This window comes from Thermobia domestica, chromosome 6 (genome assembly GCF_964235325.1).
Source record: "Thermobia domestica chromosome 6, izTheDome1.hap1.1, whole genome shotgun sequence".
NCBI classification, from domain to species: Eukaryota; Metazoa; Arthropoda; class Insecta; order Zygentoma; family Lepismatidae; genus Thermobia; species Thermobia domestica.
The window spans coordinates 114,182,280-114,209,412 of record NC_137459.1 but is presented as its reverse complement, the minus strand read 5'-3'; the positions used below and the strand labels follow the sequence as shown (position 1 = coordinate 114,209,412).

At 34.7% G+C, this 27,133-nt stretch overlaps 1 protein-coding gene across 3 annotated transcripts in view; it reads left to right on the top strand.

The window, feature by feature from the left end:
- Positions 1-4,138: 4,138 nt before the first annotated feature.
- nompA (no mechanoreceptor potential A) overlaps positions 4,139-27,133 on the top strand; it is a 329,738-nt gene continuing 306,743 nt past the window's right edge. For all 3 annotated transcript variants that reach the window (XM_081761969.1, XM_081761968.1, XM_081761967.1), the window contains exon 1: positions 4,139-4,220. The gene's annotated coding sequence lies outside the window, so the exon portion shown is untranslated. The remainder of the gene's footprint in view (positions 4,221-27,133) is intronic.

The window sequence follows — 27,133 nt, the reverse complement described above, 5'->3', positions numbered from 1 at the left end:
TTTGTGTTTGTGTATGTATCTAGTTGTCATATTTTGCATACAAAATATACACATACATTATATATATACAGAGAGAGAAAGAGAGAGAGAGAGAGAGAGAGAGAGAGAGAGATGTAGTGAAATGTTAATAAGTAACCTTAAATTTAGAACTTCCATTAAGAAATTAAGTAATTTCTATAATTCCAAACATGTAGTAGCCAAACTATGTTTTGGATTTTAAATAAAGCATTAAACATCTTCTTCACCTCCATCAATCAGTATTGAGAAATTCGCAAAGAATGCTCTTTCTGAATTTCCGTTACATCTCACTTTTTTTTTTTACCGCAAAATAAACACAATTAAAATGCTATATGTGTGGTCGCATCTAATATAAATAAAATAAAGAGTTTGTTTGTGTGTTTGTCTGTCTGTCTGTCTCCGTGCGGCTGGGGACCAGACGAGTGGACCGAGAGTTACCAAATTTTGGTCAGGGGTACCTTGGCTCAGGGTGAAGATCAAGACGAAGCCGTTTTTTTCAAATTTCGAACCAGAGTGGGTATCAGGCGGGGCGTTTAACGGAACCGGATTGGGGACCAGACAAATTGACCGAGAGTTACCAAATGTTAGTCACAAATACCTTGGTCCAGGCTCCAGACCAGAGTTAAACGTTTTTATCAAAACTCGAACCAGGGGGTCTCAGGGGGGCGTTTACCGGGATCATGTAAAAGTAGTAGAAAATGACCGATATTATTGTCGAATTCATAGTTTTCGCGGTCGCTGAAATCAATGGTGAAACTCCGATCGCACTAACTTCTAAATGCACGCTATTCGGCTCCGGGCTGGGGGTTACCGGGGGGGGGGGGATTAGATAACGAGACATATAAAAGTAATCCAAAATGACCGATATAAGTGTCAAATCCACAGTTTTTGCTGTCGCTGAAATCAATGGTGATACTCCCACAGGCATTGACTTCCAAATACAGCCCCCGTGCGAAGCATGGGTATATTCAACTAGTTCAGAATAAAATCACAAAAGTTTACAATTATTACTGGAAATTAACGCATTCACCCATTTTGAACATTTTGAAAGCACATAGTTTCTAATGCATTGAAATTTCATTTCTCATTGATAGTATGGAATGTTATAAATAGTTGTAAATTTCCATAACTGTTCTCCAAGTGGATTTGTATAGAACCAAAGGTAGTTTTGTCAAGTTTAACAAAAAGTCCAAAATAAACCTCTTGTATACAGCTCTTATTTGAAACATAATACATAATGATCGATTTTGGCTGTTGCAATGTTCTGTCCAAGCAGGTTAATAAAAATTCAGAGTAGCATAACAAAAAAAAAAAAAAAAAAAGCTATTTCCCTTAGGAATGGGTACGAGTCGATCTCGAATTCGACTCGAGTTTCGAGTGGAGTCAAATGTAATTTTCTCGAGTCAAGTTCCGAACCGAGTCACTGTTTTTGAGGTCGAGTTTTGAGTCGAGTCGAGTTTGATAAATGGCTTGCTCGTTCAGCTCGTTTTAACTCGTTTTAAAATCATGACCTCATTAGACTAAAAACGAAGGCTATGAGAAATGCAAGCAGTAATGTGGAATACTTTAATGTTGCTCACGATAGGGGACACTACTCGCATATCTTCTGCTCTCGATAACGAGACGAGAATAGATTTTTTATAACGAGACAGCCTCAAATATCGTGAGCACCAATATGAGAATATACTGCAATTCTTAGCATCAAGGCTGAGACCTGCACGGTCGAACTTTTGAGCCAAACCGGAAGCTCAATTTGGGTAGTGATGTTAATCGGCTTGGCTTGGTTGGGTGAGCTGTTGGCTTGGCTCACTTCTCGGTTTGGCTCGATAATGAATGAGCTGTGAGCCGAGCCGTTAACAACCCTAAACCCAGGGCGAGCAGTTTTGAACATGTGGCCGGCGCCCTATAACTTATAACAATTTTTGGCTCGAGCCCGAATACTTGCTCCTTCGGAACTCAAACCCAGAACCTCTTGAACGATGTCCTTGCCTTCTGGAGACTCCTCGGCGACCATGACCGGAAGTCAACTAGTTTTTAGTGTTCAGATACAAGCCGCCTATCTTTCATGTTTATGTATGATGTTATGATAATAATAATAATAATAATAATAATAATAATAATAATAATAATAATAATAATAATAATAATAATAATAATAATAATAATAATAATAATAATAATAATGTAATATCGTTCATAATTATATTGTTTATGTAGAATACTTGAAGAGAGTACTTGAAACTACACACAGGATTTAGCTCAATTTGGCTTGACTCGACTCGAAACTCGATCCGTATTCAAGTCAAGTTTCGAGTCGAGTTGCAGAAAATTCTTCGAGCCGAGTTCTGGTGTCAAGCTCAAATATGCCTGTTTCGAGTCGAGTCGAATTTGAAAGAAAACTCGTTCGTGCCCATCTCTAACTTCCCTTATATGAAAAAAAAGAAAAAATAAAACTTGGTAAGGTGAGTGCAGGGGACGCCGAATTCTACTTCGCCCCGGGCGCCGAAATCTGTAGCTACGGTTCTGCATGTTAAAAAAAAAGTAAAGTGGACGACCTCTATTTATTAATTTGTATGCACAGAGGCTTAAAGCTCAACACTGTTTGAAGAAGGTTTCCACTTATAATTTTGAATTTTTCTCCTATACAAAATATAAGAATAGTTTGCTGGAGAGTAAAAATTAGAAACCCCTTACTTTCTCGAAAACCGTTCTAACTTATTACGTTTATATTTAATTAACGACCCTATACTAAGACAAAATTTATCTTTCATTCAGAATTTCAGAAATTAGTTTGCTGGTTTCTTCTGTCGATTTTCACGAAAGTAGCTTTACTGATTTTTGATATTTTGTGAATAGATATTTCATTATTAAACTTGGCAAAATATTGTGCTAACTATTAAGAACGCTGAAAAAACGAATATATTAGTATTTTATTTTTACAACAAATAATATTTCTTTCTGAAGAACCTAAAGCGGTTGTTTTACTGATAAATAGGATTTCTTTGGATGAAGTTTTCCGAAATCGCCTATTATAATTTTGTACATATTTCATAAATATCGTAAGTACAAAATATTCAATGATTACTGAAGCATAAAGAAGTGGGAGTGAGAATTTCTAGTGTGGTAGCCCATACCTTTCATTAGTGTTGATGTCATAACGAATTACGAAATGTTTATTTACTCGGCGTCTGTTTGTAACCACATATACTTCATAAACTGTTAAAAATAGACAAATTAAGGTTTCAAAATTTGATATCCCAAAGCCCAGAAAGGTAGCTGATAGTTCTTTTAAAGTGGTGCCGAGTATAATCATTTACTAAAATGTTGTATTTTATTAGACAAAACCTAGAAGGGGTTCAGAAAATCAGATAGTCCATGATCCGACGAAACGAGCAGTGGGAACGTCCACGAGACGAGACTAGACAGCATTTTTTGACTATATACGAGAAGCGACAGAGTTCTTCCAATACAAAATATAGGTTTTCCGAGACGAGATGTCAGTTTCACATCTTTTAGAGACGAAACAGTCTGATCTCCTATGTCTTTGAGAATCCTACCTAGGACCACAATAAATTTCCGAAATCGTATCTTTTACTTGTAATACATTTTCGAGGACTGAAACATAATATATTCTGATTTCAGGAAATTGTTACACATAGTTTAAATATTAATAAAAAATAAACTTTCCTCTAATGTCACTTTGTGTCGTAGTCTACGCAATAGTGTCGGGTCACCCGTTCGTAAAATTGATAAGACATTTGTGTAACTAATGTTACTCACTGATGTTAAAAAAAAAAAAGTTCATTGAAAAATTTGATACAATATATTACGGTTCTTCGGGACACTATGCATCAGTGACAATACTCTATTTTTGTGAACTGGGGCCAATATTTTTATTCTATTTTATATAAATAGAATTATCTAACGGTTTGACATGGCCTCGCCAAACTATAGAAATAATCATTTATAGTAATACTAACGTGAGAAATATTGCTCTCCTATTACCTCACAGCCTGGGCGCGCGGGCGACCCACGAAGACAAACGGCAGGTGAGGTGAGAGGGGGAGGGATAACGTCAGTCACGGTCATAAGGGCCGACGGAAGTCTCTGTTCCGGCTGCAGCATCATCCACGTTCGGCGCTGGAATTGAACCTGCAGTCTACAAAACGCTACCGTTGGGAGTTGACCACTAGGATACACAGGTGAGTAAACGACTTTGGCAACTGCACATTAACAACTCATTCGCACTCAACTCTGCTCTTTAAAGTCATGCTTCATAATCACACGTGAATAAGTGCCTACTGTAAAAGGAACCAACCAGTAGAAATTTTAACTTCCAAAAATCTCTACTAAGGGATCAGTAGATCTTCATCGTTAAAATGCAGTATGAAGAGACGTCTTAAGTATTGTGTTTATAAATATTGCTTAATTGATACACATCATGACTTCGGAAATCCTAACAAGGAATATATGTTAAATAAATTCAACAATTGACTGCCAAAGGTAAATTTATAGTTGTGATAACCCATGGCCAAATTTTAGTTTTCCTTTATGCTTAATTTTGTCATTAGATGTTCGAAACGTGCAAACTCGAAACACTAGAAATATCCTTTACTAAGCCTATTTAATTTGAGACTAGGATTTTGGGTATAACGTCCAGATGAGGTAGATTTACAACACAAAGACGATTTGAAAGTGTTTTTATGTTTACATCGAAACTGGGTATTGCGGATCGCGGATACGCATCCTGGAGTACATCGTAAACTTATCTCCTGTGTTTATACCTTTTTTCTCAAGGAATATTTTGTTGCACATGTTTCAAGATACTTTGGGTTTTCTGCTTAACATGTTGAAGTAGTTTTGAATACTGCCTGTTAATCGATCTCAGGTTTAAATCTTGTTTAGGTTTAGTTTGAGCCTTTTTTCCCTTCGTAAAAGTATTCGAATCAATTCCAAAGGCTTGCTCACATTTTTACTAATAAATCAATAATGTGTAAGCTCATTGTCCGTTTGTTAGTAAATTATTACTCCAAGGACGTCAGCAATTTAACTGAAACGAAGCATTAAGTGTGAACTAACGCAGTTTGTTTTATTATTGGGATTCAATTCCATAGATTGTTTCTCCGTAGTTATATATTCTACGTGTGTACCGCATGAGTTATATGAAAGCTAAGCATTTTCTCATTGCTATTGAATGTGGGAACGTAATGCCATAAGCAAGACGTTAATATTTTACTATTTACATCCAGGAGATTCATGTCTGCAATGGGAACATGTATTACCGGCAATCAAGTTCTGGACCATAGATATCAAAGCCAATCTACTAATCACACGGAGTATCAGTGAGCCACGATATGTGTAAATTAATTTTGAAGTAATTACTGAAACGATCTTTTGAGACAACTCGACCAGAGTGCTACCTATTGTATATCTCTTATTTCTGTGTGTTTTGAATTCCCATACCGTGATTCAAAGTAAGGGTTTTACTACTAAGTTGTCATGGTCAGGTCTATTGATATTAAACAATGTTTAGAGTACTGTTGCTACTATAAAAAAAGTTTTATTTTCTTTATGACTGTGGCACCAAAAATGCACATATACTTTTTCGGCGAATTGAAAAAACTTGATAAATAACCGAATAACTTGCATTTTTGGTAATATGCTGCCTGATCATAACTAGATTGAATAATTACACTCTCAGATGTATTTTATTTGTTACTTTTGTATTCCAAGGCTAAGTATAGCCTCTTTATGTAACATGTTGAATATGGACCACTATTATACATTTCAATTTCAATATTTCTTACCGGGAACTGAATCAACCAGGTGCGAAATATGCGTACGTTAGCCACTAGCAATAAGGAAAGATGGAAGGAATTGGGTAAGAACTCCGTTCTTTAAGGTTTATTTAGGTCTATGCAAGATTAATGCAAAAATTGTAATGAAGAAAGGCAAAGAAACTTAAGAAGGAAAGGAAATGGGAGGAAAATGTGAATTAGAGAGTAAAAGAGATAAAGGAAAGTAGGACCGGTAGATATAGGGATGTAGAGTTTTGTACCAACTTATCACGCTGATTTTTGAGCATCCTCTGAGTAATGGTTTTAGTTCATTTTCTTTCTGTCTTTCTTTTTTGCTTCTTTTAGAAATGTTTAGTGGCTTAAATTAAAACCTTATGTTTCTTATTCTAGACTTCGACTCGCAAACTGTGCTCTGCGAAGCAGTTATAATCGCCCCGTGGATATTTCTGTAAAGTTAAGGGACACTATAAATGTGATAAGATACCTATTTAGAGTTCTGCAATTTCTCTTGCAAAGTGCTTCGTTGTTCAAAACGTTTTGGAGCTGTTGTTCTAAACAGTTATCTTTATAAATAAATAAATAAAATAAATAAAAAAACAGTGCAGTGTGTTAGTAGGCTGACGGCTAACGGGAGTGCTTTCTATGCACATTGTCTTAGCTTCAATCCTCGGTAGTAGTACCCAGTGGATTGTACCTCAATTTGGGCAATAAATCTCGTCCATATAGCTCCAGTACTGGAAAGGAGTGTTAAACTCTAATTAATAAATCAACAAACTTCGACCTTCGACTTAGGTTTACAACTTAGGGCCTATAAACATATGAGAATTCTCATCGTAATGGATCTTGCAGATGAGCTGTCTTCTATATGCATAATTAAACATGGTCAAGAACTAGATCAATCGAAATGTTAAAGTTGAGTGACAAATCTTTATGAATTCGCTGATTTTTTCAAAATTTCAAAAATTACAGAGAAACAAAGTGAAGAAAAGTAAACGTAAGAAATAAAATAAAAATCCATAGTGGCTCAGTACTGAGAAAGTACTCTGTAACTGAACATCCAGTGGCCTTCAAATGTTGTTCATTCTGTTGATACCTTCGTGGTCATCAATAATTACGATCCATAACGTAGTTGAAATTACTCCATCATGCATAATATATCAAAGGCACTGACCTTGTGCTTTTTTTAAAGCCTACACCTACATAATACGTTTTATTTTTCAAAATTCTGATAAAATGCTAAATAGATGCATCCTCGTATGATACACATTATTTAGTTCTTTGAAGTTAAGTGTTTACAAATAGCAGGTTTATGTGTGTCACTATTAGAGGTATATGCGTTACTGATAGGATAAATTATACAACAATAAACATTATTTGCTTTATAATAGTGTTAATTTTTATATGGAGTACATAACTAATAATAATAATAATAATAATAATAATAATAATAATAATAATAATAATAATAATAATAATAATATTAATAATAATAATAATAATAATAATAATAATAATAATAATAATAATAATAATAATAATAATAATAAAAGAAAACATTCTATTTTAGCAGAATACGAACTATCAAGTGCATCAATTCATAACAGAGAACGTACTTTTTTACCGCTATCATAATGTATTTTTCTAATTTTTTTTTCGAAAACTCCACATGAGAATTAGCATTCAAGGACATAATTCTGTTCATCTCGATATGACGTACTAATGGATGGATGTATTATCCTTGGACAACGTTAATTACATTTAAACAAAAAATAACATTCAAGATTTAATCATAATTATATATATATATATAAAATTAACCATACTGTATACCATCATATCTCTAGTGTAATAGTAGGGGACACGGTGGCTCAAGGGTAGATCTCTCACTTCCTGTGCGTGCGGACCCGGGTTCGACCCCTTGCCAAGTAAGTTTATGGTGGATAGCGTTGTGTCCGCGGGTTTTCTCTGGGTAAATTCCGTTTCGTCCCGCATTCTTATTGCACCGATTTTTCCATCATTATCCACTTACTCTAATCATCCGTCTCCTTGAGCCTAACAGGCATCATCGTGGGACGTTAAACTGAAAGATTTCATTTCATTTCGAATATGGTAATGAAAAGCTTGGTTAGTGTGTATTTCAGCATCAGTTTCATTTTAAGAGATCGTGTGATTGTCGTACTGCATTAATTTTCACGCTTACGAAATGTGTTGTTCTCAATTTTCTCGTAAACTTCGCATAAGGATTTTTCGTAAACTACACTATATCATTTAGTTCAGCTCAGCGTGATCTTTCGACTGGTATGTCTTGTTTTTGGACAATCCTGGTCCGTTAAACGTTAATAATAATATTGTGGAGTTTAATACTTTTAAGTTATCCTTTCTGTCTGAGGAGGGCCGCCTCTACCATATGTGCTACATATTCATTTGCACGGGGCTGCAAGTTTCGAGGGGCGCGATTATCTGTCATATCTATAGCTATTATTTAAAATAAATATTTCTTGTTGGAGACAGACTTTATGATGATGGTAGTTAAATTTAGTAATCTAACCTTATATTTGAATACTTCATTCATAAATCATATTCAGGTCGCATTAGTTTAAGGTCACATGGACCGTGCTAAAACAAATGATCAAATAAATCCTAGCAAGAATTGCTTGAATGCTGTCAATTACAAGAACTCAATTCTCGAACACCTGTACCATTTAGTTAGTTATCATAGTTTTGATATGAAAACTAGTCTTGTCTTTGTCACAAACAAGTTCCTTATTATTGAAGGTGGAAACAAGTTTTTGTTAAAATTAACAGATGTAGAAGGAAAATCAAGAAATGAAGATAAAGATGCTAGTTGCTCTTTAATTGCAAATTGTTGAGATTGAAGCTTGATATTGAATTATATATAAAGAATTACCATCTTTCGTCTGCAGGTGTGTTTCCTTTATCTTTCACTAACAGAACAAATTATTATTAAAAAAATAGACATAACGAGATTGCATTTATAGTTTTTAGGAATTTCTGAGTGCGAGTGCCTTTTCCTTCCCCTTCGTTGTTCATGATGGGATAGCATACTTAAAATCCTAGCTTTTAAGATTTCTTCTTTCTGGAAAAAGGGGGCGGCAAATTCCTATGGCCGGCCCTGTCTCTGAGAAATCAAAAATGGAATAAGGATAACTTGAATTGTATGAAATTTTGTTTGGAAAGAATATCAACCTCACATGGTCTCATTTATTCCTACTCTTTCAAACTGAATAATGAATATAGTCAAAAAACATGAGACACAAATTTCACTTAAATTGTCCAAAAACATGAGACACAAATTACAAGAAATTGTTCCATAACCCAGTTCTCACTTTTAAGTAGTTCACAATTCTGACTGCTTTTACTATTCATTTCGTATTGAAATAGAAAATATTTTAACAATGCACATAGGAAATGGTAAGGAAAGTAGGCCATTATCACTGATTCTCATAGAGGAACTCTTCGATATTCTACCGCGTACAAGAAGTTTCAAAATAACTTCCGTCATATGTCAGTCAGAGGTATCAACATTTTAATAAAATCTTTAGGCATGAAATGCATAGTGTGCAGCATCGGTTTCGGCTTTCTACCTAAGCAAACAACGCATTTGTTTCCCTGTTTTGATGCCTATCGTGATATTTTCATTTTCACTGGTGTTCGCCTGTCTCCGGTAGACATTTCTGTTTGTCACCTACTGTTGCGTCACGCATTCGCTTGTCACTTGTTTGGAAAGCTCGCGCGCGCGGTCCTGATTGACTCCACTTGCTATTTGCTGTAGGATAGTAATATTACGCAATATGATCTCAGTTTTCCCACGTTTAAATCCACTGAAGAAGAGCTGATTCGTGGGTGGAGTAGGGATGGAGGGGATGTCTCATTGAGAGTGGTTCAAGGACCTCATCAGTTGAGCAAGGGAAAAAAGTCGCTTATTTATATGGGCGTTTTCCCGGGGGAATCATTAAATTGCAACACACAAAATATTTCTTTTGTGTATATCATTATAGAACAGTGTCAGGAATTTTCTTTATAAGGCAAAAGAAATATCACTCTTAGTATTGAGAAATAACGAAGAATTAGCCTTTAAAATTTACAAGAAACTTATATCGGATTAGTTCATAACATGTTAAGACTCTCATTGGAGCCGGCATTTCTTCTCATAACCTTGAACTGTTCGAAATAAGTGAAAATAAAATGTGGCCAGAAGAAAAGTAGGCAATAATAAGTTGGATACTGAAAAGTTGAGAATTGAAGAAGTAAGAAATTAATTCATGCAAATGTTCGAAGAAAAGAATTCTAACGTGGAGAGGACGCAAATACTACCGGTAGTAGAATCATATTAAACATTCCACAAGAAGTAGTACGGAACTGAGAGCAGAAACGGCTAAGAAATAATAGATTATGGACAAGATGTTACAGAAAATGGAAGGAAGGAAAATCCAGAAGCAATAGAGCACCGAGGAAGATAAATATAGTGTACAGGAAATTCAACGAGTTACGAAGGGAAATAAATACGGCAAGATAAAACTTCTAGAAAAGAAAATGTAAATATGCAACAAACTTAGAAAGAATAGAGAAATGCGATAAAATATACAAGAGGGTGGTATCTATCTATAGATAAAAAAGAAAAAAAAAACTATAAGGAAACACGAGGCATTGCGACGATAGAGGCAACTAAAACTGGGACAATGGGAAGATAGTCCGCGAGCGGAGTGAAGTTGTACAAAGATGTAAATAATATATTGATAACTTGTATAAAAGTAGGGACAGACCGCGTATTTTAGACATTGAAGACGAAACAACGGTTATGAAGGGGCTTACAAGATTTCGAAAGGAACTTGGGAAAGCGATGTCCGAGACAAGCAAGGAAGAGGCAGCCGAATGGATAACATACCATGCGAGTTCATTAAGAATATGAGGGTAAAAAACAAAAATATTTTAGATTCTTTAATTAAATACCTAAAACGGGAAACTGAGTAAAATATTTCTTAAATACGACAATGAAACTGTAGCCTAAAACTCAAACCTAGTAAGATGTGATGACAACCCTATAGAACTAGTAGTTTCATATTGCATGCAGCAAAAATTATGCTTTGAATGCTGAACAGTAGACCAAATGGAAGAATAAACAAAATAGTTTAGAAAAATCAGTTTGGCTTTAGGAAGGGCAAGGGTACACGAGATGCTGTTGGCTTTTTAAGTATAATCGGTGCAAGTTTTTTTTTTTTTTTTTTTTTTTTTTTTTTTTTTTTTTTTAGAAAAATAGAAAGGATCCCTTTATGTGGTTATATTGTTGTGTTTATTGACCTAAGATTTTATTCCTGGAGAACCGGCTCCCTGGTAAGAATTATAAAAGAAGATTGGAAATCTTTGAGTTTTACGTCCCACGGTTATGCCGGTTAGGCTAAAGGAGACGGTGATGATAAGTAATGAATGAAATGGTGGAATGAAGAAAGTGGGAGGAAACGGGAGAACCCCGAGAAAACCCACGCACACGGTGTTAAAAGAAGATTGGGTTGCAATGGAAGAAACAAAAAGTTATAAGTAACTTGCATATGAGACAACTAGTAACTGCAGAGTAGAGGAAGAAATAACATTATAAAGCATAATTGAATGAAGAGTTCAACAAATATGTTGGTTCTCTGCAAAGATATTTAATATATATATATATATATATAATGGTCTACGTAGGGAAGACAGTATTTCAATAGAAAGTTGAAGGCGCATACTTGTGCTGGTGTGACTTGTACGGAATCTGAACAGTAATTTAACATGGTACTTGGAATCTTCAGGAAAAGTTACAAAGAATATGGTATGAAAATAAACGTTGAAAAAGCAGAAGGAATGGTGACTGGAAACAATCAGTTATCATCAGATATAAGAAAACAGGTGACTGATTTTCAGTACCTACATAGCATTAGCGAAGATAATGAAATGTTAAAGAGAACTAAAGCGAGGATACGAGTAATGGAAGAAGTATTCTGCAGAACTTAACTATAGTCACTTCACTATTTCATTCAGATTGACAGAAGCAATGCCTTCGGCGTTTGCTTTTTTTTTATTAATATACTAGTTGAATATACCCATGCTTCGTACGGGGGCTGTATTTGAAAGTCAACGCCTATGGGAGTATCACCTTTGATCTCAGCGACCGCGAAAACTATGGATTTGATACTAATATCGGTCATTTTGGGCATTTTTTTTTACATGTCTCGGTATCCCGCCCCCCGCTGACTCCCGGCCCGCATACACGTTTCACTAAATTTGCAAGTCATCGCTAACGGAAGTGTCACCATTGATTTCAGCGACCGCGAAAATTATGAATTTGACACTAATATCGGTCATTTTGATTACTTTTATATGTGTCGGTATCTCATCCCCACCCGGTGACCCCCGGCCCGGAGCCGAATAGCGTGAATTTGGAAGTTGATGCGATCGGAGTTTCACCATTTATTTCAGCGATCGCAAAAATATGAATTCGACACTAATATCGGCCATTTTCTACTATTTTTACATGCCCCGGTAAACGACCCTCTGAGATCCCCCTGGTTCGAATTTTGACGAAAACGTTTAACTCTGGCCTGGAGCCAGGACCAAGGTATTCGTGGCTAAAATTTGGTAACTTTCGATCAATTTGTCTGGTTCCCAAGCCTCTTCCGGTAAACGCCCCCTGAGACCCCTGGTTCGAAATTTAAAAAAAGGACTTCGTGTTGATCTGGGTCCTGGGTCAAGGTACCCCTGACCAAAATTTGGTAACTCTCGGTCCACTCGTCTGGTGTCGAGGCGGCTCACAGACAGACAGACAGACAGACAAACACACAAACAAACTGTTTATTTTATTTATATTAGATTTAACTCATTTCCCCCTTTTCGATTTTTTGCATCGGGGTGATTGGGGGACTAAAGAATGTATGCACAAAAGGAGAGGATAAATACCCAAGACGATGGATATTAGTGTCAGATCTGTAGTTATCGAGGCGCTGAGATGAATAGTGACACTCTCGACGCCGTTCAAGTCCAACTTTAACATCCATCGTCATTGGAGAGGGTGAGTGAGAAATAGCACGTCCAAAATAATTGGTATTATAGTTGAATCCATAGTTTTCTGGATCGTGAAGTTGATTGGTGACAGTTCTGATGCCAATTAAGCCGAACTTTAGGCAAAAAGGGACATGCCAACTGACAGAAAAACTGACAGAGATAACACGAAAGAGCTTATTTATTTATTTATTTATTTACTTCAGTCATCGTACTTTCAAATATGATAGATTGCATAAACCTTATCCTCTCTATGACAAGAACGGATGTTTCAGGTAGTGATGTATAAAAGAGCAGAAGTGATTGACTCGTCATCAAGGCCACACTACTAACAGTAGAAACGTAAAATTTGTAGAGCAAATTCCTTTCTGCTCGAAAACCAAGGAGTAAGGAACTATTTTTGTAATTGCATATCCTAAGTTTCTTTTTATTTTCGTATCATAATGTATCTCGCAATCCCTAAAGTAAGAAAGATAAAACTCGACATATAAACTTAAACATTACTTAGCATATGTTTTAGAATTTTAAAACTATTGGGATCTAAATGCGGGAAAGACACAATTTGCAGTATATTTAATTTTCTCACTATGCATTCAGAAATTGCAGAATGTAAGGATGAAATTTGCTATTTCAACTCTTCCCTAGGAAATAACGGAATACGTGTTTAAGTCAGTCCCTGCGTCCCCTGCAGGGTACATAAAATATGACGCAATTATTATTTCTTTACAACTTTAAAATCAGACTGGTAACATTGAAAACTATTTACAGGGAATGATCATAGATGGATCATCCCCTGTGAACAGTTGTCAATGTTGCCAGTCTGATTTTAAAGTTGTAAAGAAATAATAATTGAGTCATATTTTATGTCCCCTGTGGGGGACGCCGGGACCGACATGGTTAAAGGAAATCAAGTTTCATGCAGAGCTTTGCAAGTTAAATATCGCGTGATAGCATCAAGAATGTCGCGAAATTGTTATAAATTCAGAATATTAAATGAAAGAACTTGTGATAAAATAGTAATAAATTCCCATATTTTCGTTCAGCGCATTTATTGTGTTGTGAAGATGTCGATTTTTATAATTTTGTACGAGTAACGTTCAATGATATAGTGATATAACACAGGATGATTCTGTTTTTAATGTTGTAAGATTGTAAGAGTGAGACTGTATAATGAGGAATACCTAAAAGTGGATTTCACATGTGCAGCCATGAAATATGTCCTATACCGGAATTTTTGATATATGGAGAAAAAACAGTGAAAAGGGGTAGTGTAAAACTATCGGTACAAATAGGGTGTCGCTATAAGAAAAATGTTGGAAAACACTATTTTATAATATTAAAATTTCCCGGCATTTATTTTAAAACAAAAATGTTCAATGTAAAAATTCGCTTACGTTGATGGTGTGAAATTCGATATTCCAACTTTTATCTGAAAATAAGAGAATACGTGTTCAAATGTTTAAAAAAGAATCCTCTCCTATGGGGGGAAAGGGGCACAATTTTTGTAATATTCAAATTTTCGATTTTATATTAATTAAAACTTATTCTATCCGTATGATAAACGGTCACTTCTGTCGTACTCATGATACTAATATTCACGCCTATTACGCATATCCCAGGTATAATCATCCTCCGTCATACTGTTCTCAAATTAAAAGGATGGTGACAAATTTTTACCTTACTCTGTATTTACCGTTGGTAATTTACTCTCTTAATATGAGAAATTATTTTTGATAATACAGTATACTAATTTTGAAATTGAAGAAGATGGATAAAAGCTGACGTTAAAACTTATTTGTGCCTTAGTGACATAATTTTATTTTACTTTTTAATTCACGGTAATACTCTTTTGACTAGAGTCAATCACATAAGACTCTGTGGCACTAAAGGGAAAAAGAAGAAAAAAACTTAGTGAAGATTTTGATGCAAATGCTGCTATGATTTTAATTGCTAAAAATGTTTTGGGATCAATATGAAATCGTACGACTGTTAGCAACAAAGATATATGATTGAATATTTGGAAGGAAGCTTAAAGCTTAAAGGAAGGTTTAAAGGTAGGAAGACACAGTGGCTCAATGGTAGAACCCTTACCTCTGGTGCATGGAGTCATTAGTTCGATCCTGACCAAGAAAATTTGTGGTGGACAACATCGTTTTCATGGGTTTTCTCGGGTACTCCCGTTTTCTCCCACTTTATCATTCCACCAATTATTCCATCGTCATTCACTTGCCTAAATCAACTGCTTCCCTTAGGCATACACGTGGTACGTTAAACTGAAAGATTTCATTTCATTTCTCTTCATAGTTTAAAGATATCATTCATCAATTTTCCTTGTGAGATTTAGATAAAATTCTATGATTTGAGTCCGCGAACCTTTCGATTAATAAACAAGGAGTCAACAATTTGCCTGTATTCACTGTTAGAAAAGCACGAAAGGAACTCACTATACTTCTGCACTTTGTTTAATTTGGTACCGATAACATACAAATAAATTTACGAAAATAGTTTTTTTGGTACTTTTATGAAAAAAACAATATTAAAACAAAACTATCTTGACATATTAATAATTTGATTGTTTATAAAGGTGTGAACAATTTCGAATATCCTTTCAGAATGAAGTTCGTCAGTAATTTCCGTGCTGCCTGCTTTACATCTCAATTGTAAAAAAGCTGATAGGAACCATCCATGTGACATGTCTAAGTAAATAGAATTAACATTAAAGTTGTGCTTCACAGCTTCTGGCTCAGTTGCACAAGTGAAGCTTTAACATAAAGAACGCCGTTCCTATTGCATGCGCGCTATGTCAACGCACTTTCACTAGAATTCAGTGTTGTTCACCACCTGTATCAGCTTCTGTTATATTCCAATGGTTTAGTTCTTTTTAGTTTCGTAATGCAGAACCTCGATTTCCGTGTCTATGTTCTATGGGTATCTACAGAACATCCTGAAACAACACGTGTTGGTCACTTTTATGTAGTTAGATGCCAATGATGCGGCTATGTTAATTAGTAGTCTTGCTAAAATAACAGCTAATTATACATGCACACAGAAGAACGAGCAATTTGTTACATTAAACCGAAAAAAAAAATGTTAATAGAGACAGTACAGAGGATCAAAGGAAGCAGACATTTATGAACAAATGGCCTTGTGTTTATAATAAGAATTAAGATAAACGTTTTCGTCTAGATGCATATGTTACCTGTAACTCTTAAATGTTTTGACGGTTGCATATTAGCATTACGCTAAAGGTACATTTAGTTATGAATGGGATGTGGATAACCACCTTTGAAGTCACTGTTAGACGTGAAGATGTTAACGGATTGACTTCGGCTGAGATAATCTATTGAGTTACCTATTGCAAAAAAAAAAAACGCAATTCAAAAATTTGCTTTCATTGAAGACTTATCGTGTGCAGTAACGGAAATACTAAGATTATCTTAAAAGGCCCACTGGCATGATCTTAAAGAAGTCGTTTAATCCAAATAGAACAAACAACCTGACGTTTGTTGATATGGTGGATTAGAGTTTAGCGTTCCTTTTAGCAGCGAGGCAATGAGATGTGAACCTACAACTTAAGATAGAATCCGAACCACATGAGCTTCCACCGGGAATCGAACCTCAGTCTCCCGCTGAAGATCGTAACCACATAGCCACGAGAGAGCTTTACCGGACGTTTGTTTAACAGGATGAAACGAGATTAATTAATTTGGTTATTACGAAAACAAAATCTGATTGCTGTATCCATTTATTTTACTTCGCTCCTTTATAGACACACAATGAATGCGCATATATATATATATTTCATGCTGCATATATACTTGAAGTGTTGGTGTGGAATCGAACTCTGGACGACCGTGTGGCTGTGGAGGACATCCGCTGAACTACCAAACCACAATTTTATTTAAATCTATACAATTTATACGAAATATCAGCTTATCATCACAATTTTGTTCCATTTACGAAACTGAACGTAGTTAGGATTTATGTTATATTTCTGTTTTATATTATTGATTACATTAACATGGGTTGAATGAATTTTCCCAGATTTATAGCCTAGTTCAAAACAACTGAGCTTCATTCTACATCGTGGGAATATGATAAAGCTCTAAATTATGAAGGTCTAATATTGACACCAGAGGATATACACTTGGAATTCTGACTGTTCTCGCTCTGATACTTGTGGGCAGGGACAGACGGACGAACGAATGAGTATATTTGTTCTGCAAGACTTTAGATATGGAATAGTTTCAAAGTTTAAGATTTTCCTCGGCAGAAATTAGGGTAATGAAGTCATGTTTTAAGTTCTACTCAAATCAGTCATTTTGAGTTGACATAATTCTGCCATTATTGGTCCTTCTTGAGTTATGGACACCATATCAACTTATTTGTTATAATACCATTTGAACTTTATTTAAGTTAAGATTCATGGCACATTATCATTCTTACAGTGATAAGTTATTATGAAGTTATGAAACTTTTTATTTACTTATTGTAGCGACCTAATAGGCTCTGCCTCCATGAAATGAATGGTTGGCAATTGTTCTCTCGGGTTCTATTTCCAGTATTGGTACATAGTTTCTGATGTTGAGACCCACCTGAATTAAGAATTAGAGAATTACAATCTAGAAAGCCAGAATAACAGCGGTTCAAGGTAATGTGCTAATTGCACGTCATCCAACTGGAAGTATTCTCATTGATCATGCCTCTCCTTGATCTGTGAAATCAAGAGTTAGGTTAAAATTAGGAAATTAATTTGTTACTTCAAATTAATTTAAGTAAGGAAAACATATAATTTTCAATTTCTTATATATAGTTAAATGTTATCAGATAATAATCTTGCTTTTATTCTTATATATAAAGCTGAATGTTTGTTTGTTTGTATATTTCATTCTATACAAATCTGCATCGTTTGTTTGGTATAATTCTCTGTAACTAAAGGGAAGAGTCTGTATGATATTTAGAAATTTTTAATGTATATCCTAACGGTAGGGAGAAGAAATTGAGACATACCTTTCAAATATTGTCCACAAACCTTATTCTTCCCGTGCGAAGAACGTGCATTTAACTAGTAAGATAAACATATCAAATGAGGAGACATTAGGATTTTTCGACCGGCCATCTGTAACGGGATGTGCAAAATTTCGTTACGTTCGTTATGTAATGTAGATAATAACACTACAAAACAATTTTCAATGATCAATTCAAATTGATCAGTTTAGAATTCATGAATCTCATTTCCTCATAAATCGAAAATTAGCCAATAAGAAAAGATGCGAGATCTAGGACATCTACCCTTCCGTGTCAATGTATACAGGAGGCTTTGAGGATTATCTTTAAAAATCGATCATCCAATGGTCGGAGTTACTCAGTGATCAATGTCATAACGTGATGAGTCAAGCAATTCAGGATACATGAAGAAAATACTAACTCTAACATTTTTCTAGGTAAACGTTTCCAAGGGGATCCGACTCTCTTAGTTTGAGAACATTTTTGCTGGAGTGTCACACCATGGTATGAGGTGGTGGACGGCTTTCTGAGCTCCAGATGTGACGTTCAAAAATTAAAATCTTCTGTAAAAACGATGTTTGTGATCTGGTATGTAATCTGGGATGATGTTTGGGTACCCTCTCATCGGCAAAACGTATGGAGCTTTGAGTACTATCTAATGACTGAAGTATATTTCGGTAGGAGGTATTCGGAAAATGTAAGGGGGAAGCTATAATACAGTCTTCTTTCGTAATCTATCTACGCCTCCAAATGGGATTAGGTAAATAATAATAATAATAATAATAATAATAATAATAATAATAATAATAATAATAATAATAATAATAATAATAATAATAATAATAAGAGTTAATTATTTTTCTCTAGGTTATTGATTGGGTACAACAATACCCGATCCGCAAAATAAATAGTCATCACCACTATCACAAAAATTAATTCTAATACCATATGTACCGATTATAGTTACTTATGAAGTAAGGGGGCAGGGTGGCTCAGTGGTAGAGCTCTTACTTCTGGTTCTTGGGGTCTCTGATTCAATCCACATCCAAGTAAATTTGTGGCGGACAATATCGTGTTCGTGGGTTTTCTCGGGGACTCTCGTTTCCTCCAACACTTTCATCCTACCAATTCTTCCATTATCATCCACTTGCCTTAGTCATCCATTTCCCTTAGCCTAACGAGCATAATTATGGGACGTTAAACTGAAAGATTTCATTTCGTTCTCATTTACTTACAGAGAGGTAGGTCGGATTTATGAGCTTAGGGTTCCTGTCAGCAGCAAAACTATATGAGACGTGGATCTACAGCATACCGTGGGATTCGAACTACAATATCTCTCACTGAGAATCAAACCTGGATATTCCTCAGCAAGTGTCCAAACGCTTTCCATGTAGCCACGAGGACTTCATATTTACTTGTAACTAACTTAACAAAATTGATGGACCAATTCGATTCTACGAAAGAAACTGGTTTTAAATTGCGATGGTGAAAATAAATAACGTGTAATAATAATAATAATAAAAATGGATTACAAAATATGCATGCTAAAATCTGGTGTAAGAAGCGGCTAAGTATTCAGTAACTACTTTCCGGACTGAGGAATGATTGCCTAAAATTTGAATGCAGAACATTTCAATTCTCTAGAGTGGCATACATACTGATCCATTGGATCCATTGTACAGTCCAGACTAAATTGCTGCTCTCTATGTTATTATTTACTTTACGCCTACGTCTTTCCGCTTGTTTACTCTCCGAGTGTGAAAGTCCACTTATGTTGTGATGATGTCGCAAGTCATAGGAGTAGCCTAACTCAAACTTTGGATAGCTGGGTTCAAGGGTGTGTAACGGAAGTTTGTCATAAAGTTTCTTTGTATGTGCACGGTAAAAGATGACTCACTTCGTTGAATATCTTTGATGCGATAAATCTTCTCTCGCGTGTTACGTAACGATTGTAGCTAATTGGCGTTTGGATTCTCCCTTTACGAAGATCATCATTATCTGAATCCCAGGTGTAAAGACTTTTGTCATTGATGACAGGTTGAAATCAGGAAATACCAGAGATTTGTACAAATGCATGTATCACGACTGCTTATTAATTTACTTCTTAGTTGTTTTATCAAGTTGATGGGAAATGCCACAAATATTACTCTAAATAGTAGTACTAGCAAATGACACCACTGTTACTGCGGACAATATTTACATTCTTCCTTTTTCATATTTCATATAGGTCTGAACTCGAAGTCTCGCATTAAATTTGTACATCTCATATGTTAGAGAACCACTCCCATTTCTTTTTCTTTCCCCGAGACGTGGTGGCTCAGTGGTAGAAAGTTCAACTCTAGTGCATGGGATCCCTGTTTTTTTTCCATCTTGCGCCAAATGAACTGTGTGGCGGGCAAACACTGTATACGTGTGTTTCCTTGGGGTTCTTCTGTTTTCTCCTACTTTCTTCATTCCACTCTTTCATTCATTTCTCATCATCACTGTCTCCTTTAGTGTAACCGGCATAAGCGTGAGACGTAAAACTCAAAGATTTCATTTAATTTTTATCTTCTTTCCCACCTAGAAAAAAAAATAAAAACACTAAACATGTTTTCAATAATTTTAATTAAAAAGTCTAAATATAAGTTTCATGTATCTAACCATAACTAATTCCAAAATATGGAAACCATAATATAATTGTCACGCCTACTTCTCTTTTCCCACCGTTTCTCTTCCCTTCAAGGTCAAATATTAGAGAGAAAAGCTGTAACACGTGTTTCATTATTTTAAATAAAAAGTTCAAGAACCCAATTTCATGTCTCTATCCTTAAGGGATTTAGAGATATGGGCATATTATTGTAATAACTACAATCCTCGCTTATTATTCTTCATGTGGAATTTCCGAAACGTCTTTCTTGCTGGTACCTTACGTCACAAATCGTACGTACTGTTGAAATTTCAAGCTTCTAACTTAAGCTTTTTGGCATAAGCGTTAATCAATCAGTGAGGATTTATTCTTTTATTTAGACAGACTAGGAGATTTTCTATCTTTAGCATAGGAATGTTCGAAAATGCTGAAATACATAGTTCTGTCTTTCTTGGAATTCAAATACCAAATTCAACTTTTCTATCCTAGCTAAAATGCTCTTTCTTTGCAACGAACGTTTATAGAATTATTATTAGGAAAAAAGAAATGAACCGTCACTCATTCCTTTTAGTATAACACTTTAATGAAAATGAAATTATAAAAAATACAAGATTGACTCAAGTGTTATGTTTAAAAATTAGTTTTAAATCGCTGAAAAGTTTCCCCGCTTTGGCCATTTTTTGAACACAAAATGGAAAATTAACATATTTTAGAAATTAGCACCTTCGTCTCCCTAGCCTCCTGAGACCAAGGAAAATTCAACTATATGAATTATGCGTATTTTTATGATAAATGTTGTATACTTTTAATGCTTACCGCTTTTTGATTCGTAAACGAAAATATCTGGGAAACATTTTTGCACGTATGCGCAGTAATACCATGTAGAGCCATCTCTACAGATACACTCGTAATCAACAATTAAAACTTAGAATGTAAATAGTTTTAAAATATTGGACCTTATGCAATCATTCTGACGCGTGATTAGTGCCATGCTAAAGAGTTCGACTAGAACATGTTTCCTGCAGTAGTCAGGCCTTTAGTATGACTCTAATCATACGTCAAAACAATTCTGCATAAGGTCTGTTATTTCTTGTTGTTACATTATTATGTGTTTACGAAAAAGAAATTGTTCTAAATTGCATAATTTTTACTTTTATCCTTTTTATATTTTCCATACATAAATATCATGGCTGTTAATAACATATCTGATAACTTTACATATTTTTAAAACAATATTACAGTACAAAATACTACGCTGCAATATTACACCACAATATAGTACTCTTTCTTGGAATGATTCCTCAGATTCATTTCTATTTTTGTTCTATTGTTCCCAACCACACTTTTTATTACTACTTTACTGCTTTTTGTGAAAGGTGAGGAAGCAGTTTCGATTGGCCTGTACACAGAATAATACTTGACATTTTATGCATTGCACCCTCGAAAATTGTTTTCAGCCTGGATTTCTGCAACGTGCATAATTCTTGAGATCAACGACTTCTGGAAGATGTGCTGCGTCTGCATATCTTGATGGAGAGCATGGCATTGAAATAGTTGTGTCTTTGACTTCTATGAAGAAGGTTCTGCTTCATCTGAATCATCTTCTTGGTTTCCTTCATTGTGGGCCGCGGTGGACAAACACCGTGTGCGTGGGTTTTCTCGGGGTTCTCCCGTTTCCTCCCACTTTCTTCATTCCACCATTTCATTCATTACTCATCATCACCGTCTCCTTTAGCCTAACCGGCATAACCGTGGGACGTAAACCTCACAAATTTCATTTCATTTCATTTTTTTCCTTCATTGCCTGAGTAAATGAATGTTTCTTGTCGCACACGTTCAATTAGTGATCTCACTTTCCAAAATATATCCTTCTCTTTCTCTTCTTCAGGAATTTCAACATCGAACACTACTTTCAGTTTAGTTCGGACTTTCATATAGCGATTACGGGTCATATTACTTGCAATAATGGGAACTTTCGTGTCACTTACCCAGTACATTCTCATTTGGATCCTGAAAATAAAATAAATACAGTTTGTTTTAAATTAATGCAACAACAATCCTTGCACTGAGGTTTCCAGTATCTCATGTATGAAAAAGTGTGAGATAATACAGAGAATTGCGAAAGTTCTGGCTATTTCTGAAAAGATTTGGTAATTCTACTGATAACAACTAGTGTATTTATTTCTCAGTTGGCTATTATTTTTCGCGCAGTTTAGAATCGAAATGCAAGCGGGGTCTAAAAACCCCATTGTGAAGAGTGAACTAGACTATCACTGCAATGAATATTCATGGGTAAAAATAAGACATTGAAAAAGATCTGCACTTCTGGCAAGCGGTTGCGTACGCTTTGAAAATAAACCGCTGGGAATTATTCCTTGTCAATTGTCCTCCAAGTCGCGAAAGCCTGTTGTCTAAAATTCCCTACAATTCTATTATGCATCTATCTCAGTATTCCTCGGAGTCGTTTCACAGCCACCTGTACATTCTTCGTCTACAATTTGACACGCCAGGTCTCATCATTTCTTACTAATTCCAAACTTGATTCAAGGATGCATAGTAGCTCAGTGGTACGGTACTTATCTCAGTTTATGTTACTGGCAAAACAAACGTCATCAAACTACAAGAAAACAAACCTACATAGTGTATTTCGAATATTGGATATTTTTTGTCTTTATCACAATCTACATGCATGAAAACCGAGTGTAGAGTCTTCTCTACACATGCAAAAATAATGTGCTGCATGCCAATAACTACAAAGGAACGTAAATCCGAAATAACACAAAGAATTTAGATTATTCCATATACCTACTCACAAGGTTTGAACACACTAAATTAGATTTTAATTAGTAAACAAACTAAATTACTTGCTGACTGCGTGACTTTGACTTCTGTACTGCTCGGCGATATCTTTCCTCCTTCACAGGTGGATAAGTTCTCAAACTTTTCCTCCCGTCTATAAACCAGGCCAGAATTTCAACTGTAGAGAATGATATACCACCGGCTTTAACGCAGTGAAACACCAGATCGTTGAGTAAACGAGCATGAAAATAATGTCATATTTTGTAGAGCCCTCTCTACGTCCATTTCCAAACGGCATCTTGTCCAAGAAAATTCTATTTTGAGATATTGGTACCATCTGATCTATGGTATTCATTGTTTCATATGACATATACTTTATAGTTTAAAAAAAAATCCGATAAACGGTGCAAATTACATTCAAATATGTGAAATGTTGTCATACATTTACAAACTGGCTCTTGCCCACATCCAACAAATCAAAATGACGGAGAAAAAATTTTTAAATTTACAGAAACAAACGGCTTATTGTGTTTTAGACATCTGCAGTGTGTATATAAAAACAATTTAAAAGCGACTCTAGTCCACAAGTCACAGCTAGATTCAGATAAGTTAAAAATATATTGTTTTTTCATAACTCAGTAGGTTATAGGAACTGTATGTTTATTCGTAATGGTTGGTATCCCTTTTGTTGTTGTTAATATCTAAACCAAAAATATTTTCAACTATCAGTTTCATTGTCACATCCACCCAAATAGGAGGTTGTATCATGTTTTGCGCTGTGCCTGCCAATGTTTTATGCTGTTTTAACGTGTTTAGTGAGATATTAAAATTGCATTCAGCTTGCTGGTGTACGATCTAATTATGTGATGGATGAAGAACCACAGACGACAGACCTCGTAGGTTACATATTCCTCTGAAAATTCGTTAATGAGTATGGGGTCTGTTGTAGGAGCAGATACGAATTAGATCAGGTGATATCTGACGATTGCTTCAACTGCATTTTGGAACGGATTGGCTGAATATTCCTTCCTTAAAATTCTACATGAGTATCAAATGTAATGATACCCTTAGAGAGGAAAGAGAATAAGCAGAAAATGATGAGTATATGATTTTTGTTTTCGAAGCTCCTTGTTTCCATGACAAAATGGCTTCATACATTTCCAAAAGGTAACTTGTCCTTCAAACAGTTCTAAAACGAATCTTGCCCAAATTACTTTTTAATATTTCCTTCAAATTATTGCATAGATCTTGTTGAAATTTTTAGCAAATATTTACTTGCCCCTGATGAAAAACGGAGTAGCACATGAGAACTTTCTTTAAATGAGGAATTTATATACCTATACCAAGTTTCATCTCTCCAATATGGGACTGATGAAGGTGTATATATATATATATATATATATATATATATATATATATATATATATATATATATATATAACTAGTTTTGACTTACATTTTTAAATTTTCCTTGAGTGCTACTCAATGATGAAAATTCATTTCTGTCAAGACGAACAATTCGTAAGATACTAGCAAAAATTACTACTCATTTTTTTCCGGACGGAGACGTTTCCAAGGAGACCCGACTAAGTGTTTGGGAATCTTTTCATTGCGGTTTCATATGGTGATGAAAGCTTAGTACACGTTATTTTTTTTAAGTTTGCGATGCATACAGTGCTTTACGTTTCTGAAAAAAAGCGTGGTATCTGCCCCACTAGTGAATGTAGAGACTGAGTTCTGTACTGATTAATAGGGCAACCCAAAAGCATAAAAAGCATCACAGCAATTTACACATATAGTTGGTACCCTGAATATGGTTGTGGTTGTATAAGAATCCAGAAAAAAACTAATTTTAAAAGCATAATAAAGCATAATTTTAGAAAATAAAGCATAAAACATAATTTAAAATATATAGCACAATTCTTGGAAAATTCTATTTAACTGTAAGTATAACATACTGTATTAATTTTTTTTAAACCAATAGTTATAATGCAAAATCATTGAGAACATAACAATGCAACAATGAAACGCTTATTTTTATTTCTATAAAATTTCGGTGCAATCCTTTGACGTGGAGAAAAGAAAAAAAAAAGAAAAGAAGAGGAAAGTTTTCCGTCAACAATGAATAGTACACGAGAACTCCACACCATATTGTTATGTGCACCTCTTGAACTTGAGCACTTTCTGTACTTTTTGGTGACATCTTTTACTTTCCCTTTCTGTATGTATGTATCTCTAAGGCGCACGCAAGGGATAAAAGAACTGAATCTAGTAAAGCATACTTCTTTATAGTGTATTAAGCAGAAAGTTCATTAAATATGAAAGAAATTGGTTGCATAAAATATTGATGATTAAAACAAGATATTTAGAATAGTTAATGTTTAGTAAATATACATTTTACACGATTAATGTAACACAATGGTTGAAATTAACAATAAAGCATATAAAACATAATTTGGAAAAAAACAAAGCATAATTAAACAAAAACAAAAACAAAAAAAAATCATAATGTGGGTTACTCTACTGATGAACTTCCACTTCCATAGGACAAGAAGTTTAGAACATATAAGAAAAAAATGAAACGATATTCCCTTCTTTGGCTCGCTCCTTATGTCACAATCAAGAAACACAAGCCATCAATTTTTGTATGTACTCGTATTATATGAACATATCGAACATTTTAGGTAACCAAAAGGTTCTTTCACATCCCAAATTGACCCTATGAGAAACGAGAATTTTTTAACATTTATCCAGTAAATTTGGATATGCTTGATTCAGAAGAATAGGATGTTACGCACATAATTGAATAAAATAGATTGATTTGAATAGAGAATTGTGGTAGATATACTGTATTTGAAACAAATCAATATAAGAACTATGCTTCTATTATTGAATTCTCAAACAGACAATATGTCATTACTTTATATTTACAAGTCCTAAGATATTTTAAATAATGCATTGACCATTTTAAAAACAAAGAAATCTATTCAGCAAGACTTGCTTACTTCTTTATTTTTTTCGTTCTTTCTTTTTCTTTCCCTTGAATATTTAGTCTGAATCAGGATTAGCTTCGGCATTTCATTTGGTAATTTAAACTGGGACATCGTGGTTAATTTCACAATTAATATTAACTTAACTTGCAGTTCTCGCTTCTGTGTGCAATATTATTATTTCTTGGAAATGATGACAATCTGAAGAAAAGTCTTTTGGTGATAAGTATATATATATATATATATATATATATATATATATATATATATATATATAGATAGATAGATAGATAGATAGATAGATAGATAGATAGATATTAGTTTTCTCTTTTAGAGAATTGTCGTCCCTACGGTCTAGTGACTAGCATGCAATTCTTTGATGCAGAGATCTCGGGTTCGATTTCCTCTAGGAGAGCTTCCAAATTTGAATGCATTATCGTGGTTCGGATTCCACCTTAAACTGTAAGTTCACGTCTTATATCGTCCTTAGAGTAACCAATAAGCGTGTCTCATAGTTTGAATTTTGATATTAGCACCAGTTCCTTGTCTGATTTTACAAGATCTACCGATTGCTGGTAAGAATCTATAAGAATTAAAGGCGACAGAGGTTCATTCCTGAGATATGCAGTTGATAAGGCGGCGAAATCAGTAGATCTTGTAAAATCATATAAGGTGCCGGTGATAACTCAAAGTTGAAAATTTTGAGATATGCTTGTTCTATCGATGATATCGCATTGGTGTTCAAAAGGGACGCTACACTCAGTCAATTTTATAGAGGGTTAATATGAAAAAGTGACAAAATACGAGGAAGGATTGGTAATTGAGGTTACAAGGCCGATATT